This window comes from Carassius auratus, unplaced genomic scaffold (genome assembly GCF_003368295.1).
Source record: "Carassius auratus strain Wakin unplaced genomic scaffold, ASM336829v1 scaf_tig00215653, whole genome shotgun sequence".
Classification (NCBI taxonomy): Eukaryota; Metazoa; Chordata; class Actinopteri; order Cypriniformes; family Cyprinidae; genus Carassius; species Carassius auratus.
The window spans coordinates 13,984-24,042 of record NW_020528183.1 but is presented as its reverse complement, the minus strand read 5'-3'; the positions used below and the strand labels follow the sequence as shown (position 1 = coordinate 24,042).

Genomic DNA, 10,059 nt, shown 5'->3' with positions numbered 1-10,059 from the left:
GGTTCCCTGTAACGCACTTTTACGATCACACAAACTTCTTCACGAATATGTGTCCAGTTCACGGTGGTCATATGATGTTTATCTCTGATTTGCAGATTGACGCGCGCGCAGTGAATCTGGGAACGCGCAGGGAAAACGGGAAATTAAAATCGGTGAGTGTGCCTTCTCTATAAATTCATATATTTTTATTATATCTTATATCATATATAATTAGTTGAGAATTTTAGTAGATTGTTATGCTCAGATTGTTATTTTAATGGTATGGTTTCAGTATCAGCATTTTATGCATTTTTTACGAAATACTTCTCCGATTGTTTGGTTTAGTTAGGAGTTCTAAAACCCCCAAAATAATTATTTCGCGAGAAACTCTCTTCCTAAAATATATGATTAAGGACTAATTTTTCTCAGAAAAATAAGACACAAATAAGATAATCGTTGACAAGTAAGAGAATTAATTTGAATAAGAGAGAACTTTTGTGTCATATTATTATTATTATTATTATTATAAAAAATATACAACATGAAGTATCTTTTACTCTTTTAGTTCTAAAGATTTAAATATATTTTTGTTATGTTTAGGTAGAACCTCCTCTGCAATGGCTGCAGAAGGAAACCCAGATCTGGAATCCAGTGATCCGGGTTTGGAAGTAGAGTTTGTGTCTTTGAGATCACAAGCCGAGGAGCTGCGACAGGAGCTGAAGACATGCAAGGATGAACTTCAGAAGTTACAGAAACAGCTCATCCAAAACGAACGACTCCAGAAGACGACAGAAAGCTACAACGAAGATCTCAGGCAGCAGGTGAGCCATGTGCTTGTGGAGAACAAAGAGCGTTTTGAGGCAGCATAGATTTATAGCATTGTGTTTGTGTTGTTTTAGGTTGATCAACTGAGTGCAGAAATCCATGAGCGAAAGAAGAGAGAGAGGGAGAAAATAGATGCTGAGACTCAGACGGAGGAGTATACATGGACGGAGACAGGTTGGGCTTTCTTCTTTTTTCTTTTTTTCTGCAGCACTGATGTGCTATTTAAATGTTATTTTCTTGCTGAAACAGATTATTATAATTATTACTATGGCGGATACTACCAGTCCGGAACGGAGACCACAGCAGAAGCACAGGAGACTGCTGTCATGGAATCTCAAGGATATTGTGAACCAACTGAGGAGCATCATGTAACAGCTGAGACAGTCACCAGCCAATCCTGAGCTACCAAATGAATCGAGTGATCTTCCACAAACAGAGGTACGACAAGTGTTACTTATTTAAGTGTTATTTATTTCCGATAATAGTTCTGGACATTTATTATTGTCGGTATTGACATAGTTTGCATGTGTTGCATTTTGAGTTGAAATACTACCAAATGTCAAAAATATGTCCAATATAATGTCAAATCTGCATAATGGTGAAGAAGATATAACAAATCTTACAAAAATTACAGTAATGCCAGAATGTAGCTGAAATAATAAGGCAAATTGATAAAACTGTAAATAAAATCGGAGTAAAAAATTATCTAACATATTGCCAAAAACCTGAATTACTGCCACAACAATCCAAATATAGTCAAAACAGTCTACAAATACAATACATAAATAAATGATAAAACATATAACAAAGAAATTTAAATATGGCCCAAAAAAACAATAACAACAACATTTAGCCAAAACAGCCTGACGTTTGGCTACAATAATCCAGCACAGTGAAAATTATAACTTAGACAGTCTAAATTAAGTACACATTAATATCCAAAGGGCTTAAAATATGGACAATATAAATCTAAAAATATCCAAAATGATTTCAATTTTGGCAAAAATGTAGCAAGAAATAAATAAATATAATCTCACATATATTACTTAGAATCCACAATATAGCCAAAGTAATCCAACATATAGTCTACAATAATTTACATTTAAATTTACTCAAAGTTTTGTCAAACTAATTTTATAGCCCACATAATCATAATATGGCCACAACAACCCAGCATACCAGAATAATCTTAACGTATGATCAAACAATCCAACATATCACCGAACCAATTTAAAAATTAAACCAAAATGATCAAACATTCATCCCAACAAATCCAAGCAGTTTACTGTCAGTAATAAAATAGTTCTCATTTCAACGAATAATTATGAGCTAGTTTCTTGACTGTTCTCAGGGGCCTCTGGAGAGGTGGCTCTATTGCAGACATGCTGAGAGCAACCGCTGAGGAAGCGTTGAACCAGACCAACTTTGTGTTTGATGAAAGTTCTGGCATGTACTACGACCACAGCACTGGATTCTACTACGACTCTGTAGTCCTTCTTCTGTCGGGACGCTCGACTGCTGCCATTTGTGTAATGGGCATGTGTAATCTTAATCGCCTGTGTTAATGTGTTTTTTCCTCTTCCCCCAGTCCAGTCAGCTGTATTATGATGCTAACACAGGCATGTACTATTACTTCGACCCAGAGAGTGGGAAAATACCAATTCCACTCTAGGATAGAGTGCCTGCAGCACATCCCGAAGTGGAGCAGATGCCACAGAGGAAGACCAAAGATTGGAAAAACAGGAAGTCGGTGAAGAACACCGATAGAGCTTCCTGTCCTGATGGAGGGGTGAGATGCACATGGACACACATTGTCTTTGCATAGTTTTGTAATCACAGAGATTTGTGTTTGTTGGTTGGCACTCGGTCTTCCTCATCTTGATTTCCGATTTGAAGTTTAATTTGTCAACCACTTTAATTTTCAGTTTCTCAATTTTACCACCATCATGAGTCTCAGTTTTCTGGAATTGAATTTTTTTTAATTCAAAAACCTCTTTCTGGCTTCTGGTTCTGGCTCTTGTTGAATTGAGTTTGTGTTCGTGAGGGTCTGTAGAATATTCGGGGGTCTCAGGAAGGGGTCCGTCATTTGGGATATTTGATGCTTGGTGGAAGCTGACCGTGTGCTCTTCCTTTCGCTGTAGGTTCAGGATTTGACTTGCTCATTGGCTCAGTTGAAGATAGACCATTTGAAGCAGGTTGGAGTGAGAGGTACGGTCTTTAAAAGCTGTAAAGTTACATAGAGTTTTAGTATTTTTTGACCCAAATGGTCATAACAAGCGAAAGACATGTTTTTATTCACTACTAAATACACTACTGTTCAAGGTCAGTACATTTGTTTTTGTTTTTTATATAAATAAATACTTGTATCCAGTAAGGACACATTACATTGATTAAAAGTGACAGTAAAGATATTTATAATTTTTTTTTATGCTTTTGAATATTTATTCATCATTGAATTGAATTTTATATTCATAAAAAAATTCTGGAAAATATTTCAGTTTCCACAAAAATGTTAAGCAGCACAGTTTGATAATATAAAAAGAGATGTGAGCATCAAATTAGCATATTAGAATAATTTCTGAAGAATCATGTGACACTGAAGACTGGAGTAATGATGCTGAAAATTCACCTTTGTGTTAGAAGAATAAATTACATTTTAAAATGTATTCAAATCAAAACAATTGATTTTAAATTGTAAAAATATTTCTCAATATTACTGTTTTTACTGTGTTTTTAATCAAATAAATCCAGCTTTGGTGAGCAAAAGTGACTTTAAAAACTTTTAGCTTTTTTAATTTAACCTTAAAGGGATACTCCACCCCAAAATGAAAATCTGTGATGTGGAGAGACACAAAGGAGACTCTTGACAAAGGAATTGTTGAAAATTTTTGTTTTCTTCGCTTACAAACAGTATTCTCGTCGCTTCATAACATTATGGTTGAACCATTGATGACAGATGGACTATTGTGACGACGTCTTAAATACTTTCCTGGACCTTCACAGTGGTATTTACTTGCCAGTCTATGGGACAGTCACAAGCCTCCTGGTTTTATCCAAAATGTCTTAAATTGTGTTCTGAAGATGAACAAAGCTTTTTTTTTTAATGACATTTAATTTAATGACAAAATTTTCATTTCGGGGTGGAGTATCCCTTTAACTTTTGAACAGTAATGTATGTACGATGAAATGTATTCTGTTGTACTTTGGAATTTTTTCCCTTTAGTAGTTAACCTGGTAAACCAGTTTGTTTATTTGATTTAACATTTATTGTTGGTATTTTGACTGGGGTATAATGCGGTGTCAGAGCACAGGCTTGTTCCTACAAATCTGGATTGCATAAAAAAATATATCCCATGCCGAACTCTTCTCCACCATCTTTTCTGTGCCAAAAAAGAAAAGAATTAAAAACGCATCAAACTATGATGAAAACTTAAGCCAGACCAGTAAGCGTTGTTTGGATGCTGAGGTTTCTTGTGGTTGTTTTGCAATACATTTTCTTGAACTGAAAACTGAGACTCAAATGGACCTTGAAAGAAAATACAAATCTTATATTTTTATCTCAAAACGATGTGGAGACACAACTGGTGACGTCCTGATTGGCTGAGTGTTTGCTCACTGACAGGACCATAAAGAGGCGGGGCCTGAGACTGTCCAGTCCACCAGTGAAAACCACCAGTGTGGTAAGAAGGATGATGCGTCATCACTTAAAAAAGGACGAAAGTCTCGCTCCCAAAGCTTGCAGCGACGCAGCGGTGCAGAACGATCCAAACGGACCAAGAGCCGAGAAAGAAGCAGAGATCGCTCCACAAACAGAAAGAAAACCCGGAGGAGGAGTGAATCACAATCTGATGAATCACATAGCAGGAGGCGGAGCGAAAATGGGTCGCATTCCGATGACACGCACAGCAGGAAGAGAAAGAAGAAGAGGAAAGAGAGGAAGAGATCGCGTTCTGAGACTCGCAGAGAAAGGAACTCACGCTCTGATAACGTGAGCGGTGAGAGCGAGCCGGAGGAGGGCGAGCTCACCGAATCAGATGGAGAGAAAGAACTTTCTCCAGCATCATCATCCTCATCCTCGTCTGTATCTCCTGTCCAAGCAGAACATGAGAGTCCTGAGAGAGAAATGGAAACATTGATGCAGGAAGGTGAGGAGGGGAGTGAACAATGCGCCCCCTGGTGGCTGTTTGGTATTGGTCGTTTAAAGATACAATGTTATTTTTGTTATCAGGTAAACACGCCATATGTTGCACTACTGTAGCATTTTATTTTTGTCTATCTGTAATGTGTGTGTGGTTTGTATATTTCAGAAGCCTGGCCACCCTGTGTTCGGGTAACTGTGGTTCGCTCTCCTGTGCTGCAGACGGGAACGCTTTTCATCTTCACGGCTGATACAGTCGCCACCATCGGCCGGTCGGTACAGTTCTGTGTGTGGTTCTGTTCATCCATTGTGTTGACGAGTTACGATGTTTGTGTGTTTCTGTTTGCAGAGAGAAAGACATGAATCATGCCATCAGAATCCCCGAGATGGGAGTCAGTAAGGTAAAACAAACCCAAATCAAACTGTAAACACACATTCTTGGTCAAAAGCATTTTTACTATCAAATGAAAAAATCTAAAATGCTGAGATTGAGGAATTTTGTATAGTCAGATATAGTCTTGATATGGATTAAATAATTATTGTACGTTGAATTATACTCTAAATCCCTTGTTTATTTTAAAAACTATCTTAAAGCATAATTTGCAATGCATTTTACTTCTGTAATCTGACACAAACCATGATTCAGAAGTTTGGGGTCACTAAAATTTGTTTTTATTTTTGCAAAAAATCTCAGGCCGCAGTTATTTAAACAAAAATACAGTAAGAATTAATTATGAAATATTACATTTTAAAATAACTTTTTTCTATTTGAATAAATGTGATTTCTGTAATGCATCATTACTCCAGGCTTCAGTGTCACATGATCCTTCAGAAATCATTCTAATATGCTGGTTTGCTGCTCAATACTTTTTTTTTTTTTTTTTTTTCAGTGTAATATTGTTGTGGAAACCATGATTACTTTTTTCATTTTTAAATGAAATTATTTTAATAAAAAATGTAAAATATATATATTTGAAATTGAAACATTATTGATGTATTTACTGTCACTTTTAATCAATTTAATGTGTCCTTGCTGAATAATTGTATACATTTTTCTTTTTTTTTTTACTGACCCCAAACTTTTCTAGAGGACATAGAATTATAACTCCAGGAACATGTTTTAAAAAATGGATTTGATTTCATTTTGACAGTGTTTTCTCTGTGTTGATGTTCTTCTCTCTATCTCTTGTGTGTAGTCCCATGCAGAAGTTTATTTTGACCAGGAGCAGCAGTGTTATATGCTGATAGATCAGGGAAGTCAGAATGGCACCGTCCTCAATGGAAACCGAATACTGCAGGTAACAAACACAGCTCTTCTGTTCCAACAGCCTTTAACACACGTTTCAATATAAGGATGTTTATCAGAATTTAAACATGTTTTCTGCAGCCCAAAGTTCGCTGTGACCCTTGCCCTCTGACCCACGGAGATGAAGTTAAGATGGGAGAAACAGTTTTGTCTTTCCACATTCACATGGGAACAGACACATGTGATGGCTGTGAACCAGGACAGATCATTGCACACCTGAGCCGCCATAAGAAAGACGACACCTCTGGTATATACAAGTGCACATGATTCTGCTCACAGTTATTATAGGCTTATGGTTTAGTATGACTCAATTGCTGTTATTACATTTTTTATGACATGCATACTTCTGTATGTTTCAGCAACTATTCTCAGTAAAGAGGCCAAGGAGGTTCAAAGACAGAAAGAACTGAAGATGATGAAGGTTAAATATGGTCTTAAAGTAAGTTTATATGTTCTTTACAGGCTCTTCTGTTGGTTAAAACTTTTAAAGCAGAGGTCAGGCATGTTAATGTGGGCTTTGTGATGGTTACGCTCAGTGCTGCCCTCATAAGGTCAGTAAGTAGAGACGGTCACTCTATTCCTATGTGTTGCAAGCTACAGCAGGAACAATACTTAACCTTTAAAATGATGCTACTGTTATCATGCTAAGGCAAGCATCACTGCTGTTATTATGCATACTTTGTCCTAAAGTTGGTTCTAAATCATTAAGTATGAATCTTTGCTGCCACATTTATACAATATTTGATGTTTTGAAAAGACTTGAAGGCAACCAGTGTTATTTTAGTATCATTGATTCTATTATACTGTAGATTTTGTTAGTATTTTTAATTTATTAATTTATTTTTAATTATTTCTGTTTTAATTGTAATTTTAAAGTTTTTTGTAATTTTGTTTTGTTTTGTCTTTTTTATTGGTTTTTAATAAAAAATATATATATAGATATTTTTTTATATATAGTTTTGTTAAGCTTTAGTTTATGTAGTTATTTTAGTATTTCAACTTTTAAAAGAATTGTTGCATTGGCAGCTAGATTTTTTTTTACCGTTTTAGTTCACAATAATAACATGACTTTGGAAAGCCCCCCCCCCATAGTCAAAAATATTACTGGTGTTTCTGCTGTATTAACTGTATGTTCTTTAATAAAAAACAATAGTTGAGGAAAAAAATACGAAATGTGATTTTAATTTCTTGATTTTGTTTTTTTTAACATTTAAACGTATATTTAAGCCTAAAAAATGAAAAAAAAAAATATATATATTACTTGAAAGTAAACATTCAATGAAATAAGAATCTAAATGTCATTTAGTTTAAGTACTTAAAGAATTAAAACAAAATAAGCTAAAATGTAATACAAACTTTATAGACAGAAAAATTTATACTTTTTTTTTTACTAAAATGTAAAATTAAAAACAAGAATCTTACATAAGATTCTAATTTAAAATATTACCAAAATCTATAATAGTTATAATAATTATATTATATAATAAGTTATACTAAAATAACTATGTGATTACAGTAAGATTTTAATATACAGTTTCAATGATAATTTAATGGTTGAAATACTTTTAAGTCATCCTGTGACCCCCCCCCCCCCCCCCCCCCTAGTAACCATCCAGAACACCCTTGCCTTATAAACAGTTCTTAAGTGTTTTTGTTGTACTGTGTTACTGCTGAAAGGTTACTGATGTATTATATTTCATTGGCATAATTCAGAAACTACTTAATTTTGTTCTGTTAATGTTTGTATTTTCAGCACCGCTGGATGTGACTTGAAACTCTTGACAATGCTTGTTTAGCAAATACTTGTGTGTGTGTGTGTGTGTGTTTCAGAGCAGTGATTATGAGGAGCAGAAAGCCCTGAAGAACAGCAGGTATAAAGATAGAGCAGAAAACCGCCGGCAAAAAGTCGGCAGCGAGGCTACGTTCAAGAGAGATGATGCTCCTGCTTCTGTTCACGTGTACGTAACCGATTCAGTCAAACATTTATCCCTCTAAAACAGATGTGCACTACAGTAGACATTTTGCGTGACAATATAAATTAAATATATATATGTGTGTGTGTGTAGTGAAATTGGAGATGAGAATAAGGGTAGAAAGATGCTGGAGAAGATGGGCTGGAAACGAGGAGAAGGGCTCGGCAAGGACGGAGCTGGAATGAAGGATCCAGTAATACTGATTTCTCCATGTTTTGTTTACGCAGGGTTATGTGTGCTAGTGCGTGAGATTTACACTCACTTCCCTTTGTGTGTGCATCATAGATTCAGCTGCATGTGCGCAAGGCTCAGTCCGGTCTTGGTGCTGGAGCTGCTGTGTCGATAGAAGACGCTTCACTCACCAAAACCAAAACCCAGCGGAACTGGGAACGTGCACGGGAACGGTTCTCTGACGCCTGCCAGGCTGACTCCGCCCATACTGAAACCAGCCAATCACCTAAAGCCTGGGTCAAAAGTCAGGACACAGAGTGACTTCTTTGAATCTGATGCCAGACATGGCCATCATTTTGTTAACTTTTATAGTAATTTCAGTTGAAGACCTTATTCTTATGAGGTTTGTAAATAGATGCAAGTTTGTTTTAAAGATTGCTGGTCAGAGAGAGTGTGTTTTTGTTTGTTGTTTTTTTGCAGTGAAATTCAGATACAGAATATCTTGGACAAATAAACAATAAAAAACAGTAAATGCATTCCAAATTATAATTGTTTTGCATCCTAAAATGAAATGGGTAAGTCTGCCTTACTGTGCAAGAATGCATGCAAAATGTTCCAATAATAAATTATCTGTAAAGACATGTTTTGAGAATCAATGTGCAGCATTGTACTTGAGGGCTGCCGTTAAACCTGTCCAATCAGAAAGCAACTTATTTAGTTCCTTAATCTTCAGTCTTAAATCAGTCTTTTCTTACTGCCGTTTGTCCATAGGCAACAAATAATTAGATATGTTAGAGAACAAAGTCCCATGTGTTGTGATGGTGAAGCTGTGGTACTTTAGTATCACTGTCCACACACAAAGCTGTTAGGACCAGTTTGATATCTGTATAGTTTGGAACCTATAGCAATTCAGCCACTTAAACATTATTATTTACCTCTTGCATGCATAAAAACAATTATTATCGTTTATCCTTATTGTATCAACCTCATGTCTGGGTCACATCACCTCAAAATCAAAAGAAAAAAAATAGCTGATGAATATTTTCAGGGTCATTTAAGACCAGTTTATTAGTTTTGGGTGAGTTTTATTTCAGCACGGTGCTTTCCCGCACTTCTCATGATAGTAATGTACTTGTTTTACTTTTAACTTTATTTGTAGTTCTCATTATTTTCAGCAGAGTTTCTCATAAGAAAATAAGAAATCCTGTTCAAATACAATGTTTATAATAATATTTATTTTTAGTAGTAGTAATAAACATGGTTTATTACTATTATTAGAATTATAACTATTAGCATTCCCATTACTGTAGTGAATTTTTATTATTATTATTTAAATGTTACAGTTTTTGTATTATATTTAAAAATATATCATTTGTCAAATATGGTAATTCTCTTTATTTTCAGTGGTGTTTCTCTGATGTTTAGACACTTATAAGAAGTATTGTTATTATTAGTGTAATAAATATTATTACTATTAAAATTCCCATTACTGTAATGTACAATAATATGTAATATTTTTCTAATGATAAATTGCAGTATGGAATAACATTGAGCATGTAATGAATGCAATAACAAATAACTCGTATAATAGCCAGTAATCGACAAACTGAATAAGAAATAATTATGCAAAGTGTTTTTTTTTTTTTTTTTTTTTTTTTAGGTGAAAT

The 10,059-nt window shown here is 34.9% G+C and overlaps 1 pseudogene; it reads left to right on the top strand.

Moving 5' to 3' along the window:
- The first annotated feature begins 20 nt into the window (after positions 1-20).
- On the top strand, positions 21-9,029 carry LOC113095295 (angiogenic factor with G patch and FHA domains 1-like; annotated as a pseudogene).
- Positions 9,030-10,059: the final 1,030 nt, after the last annotated feature.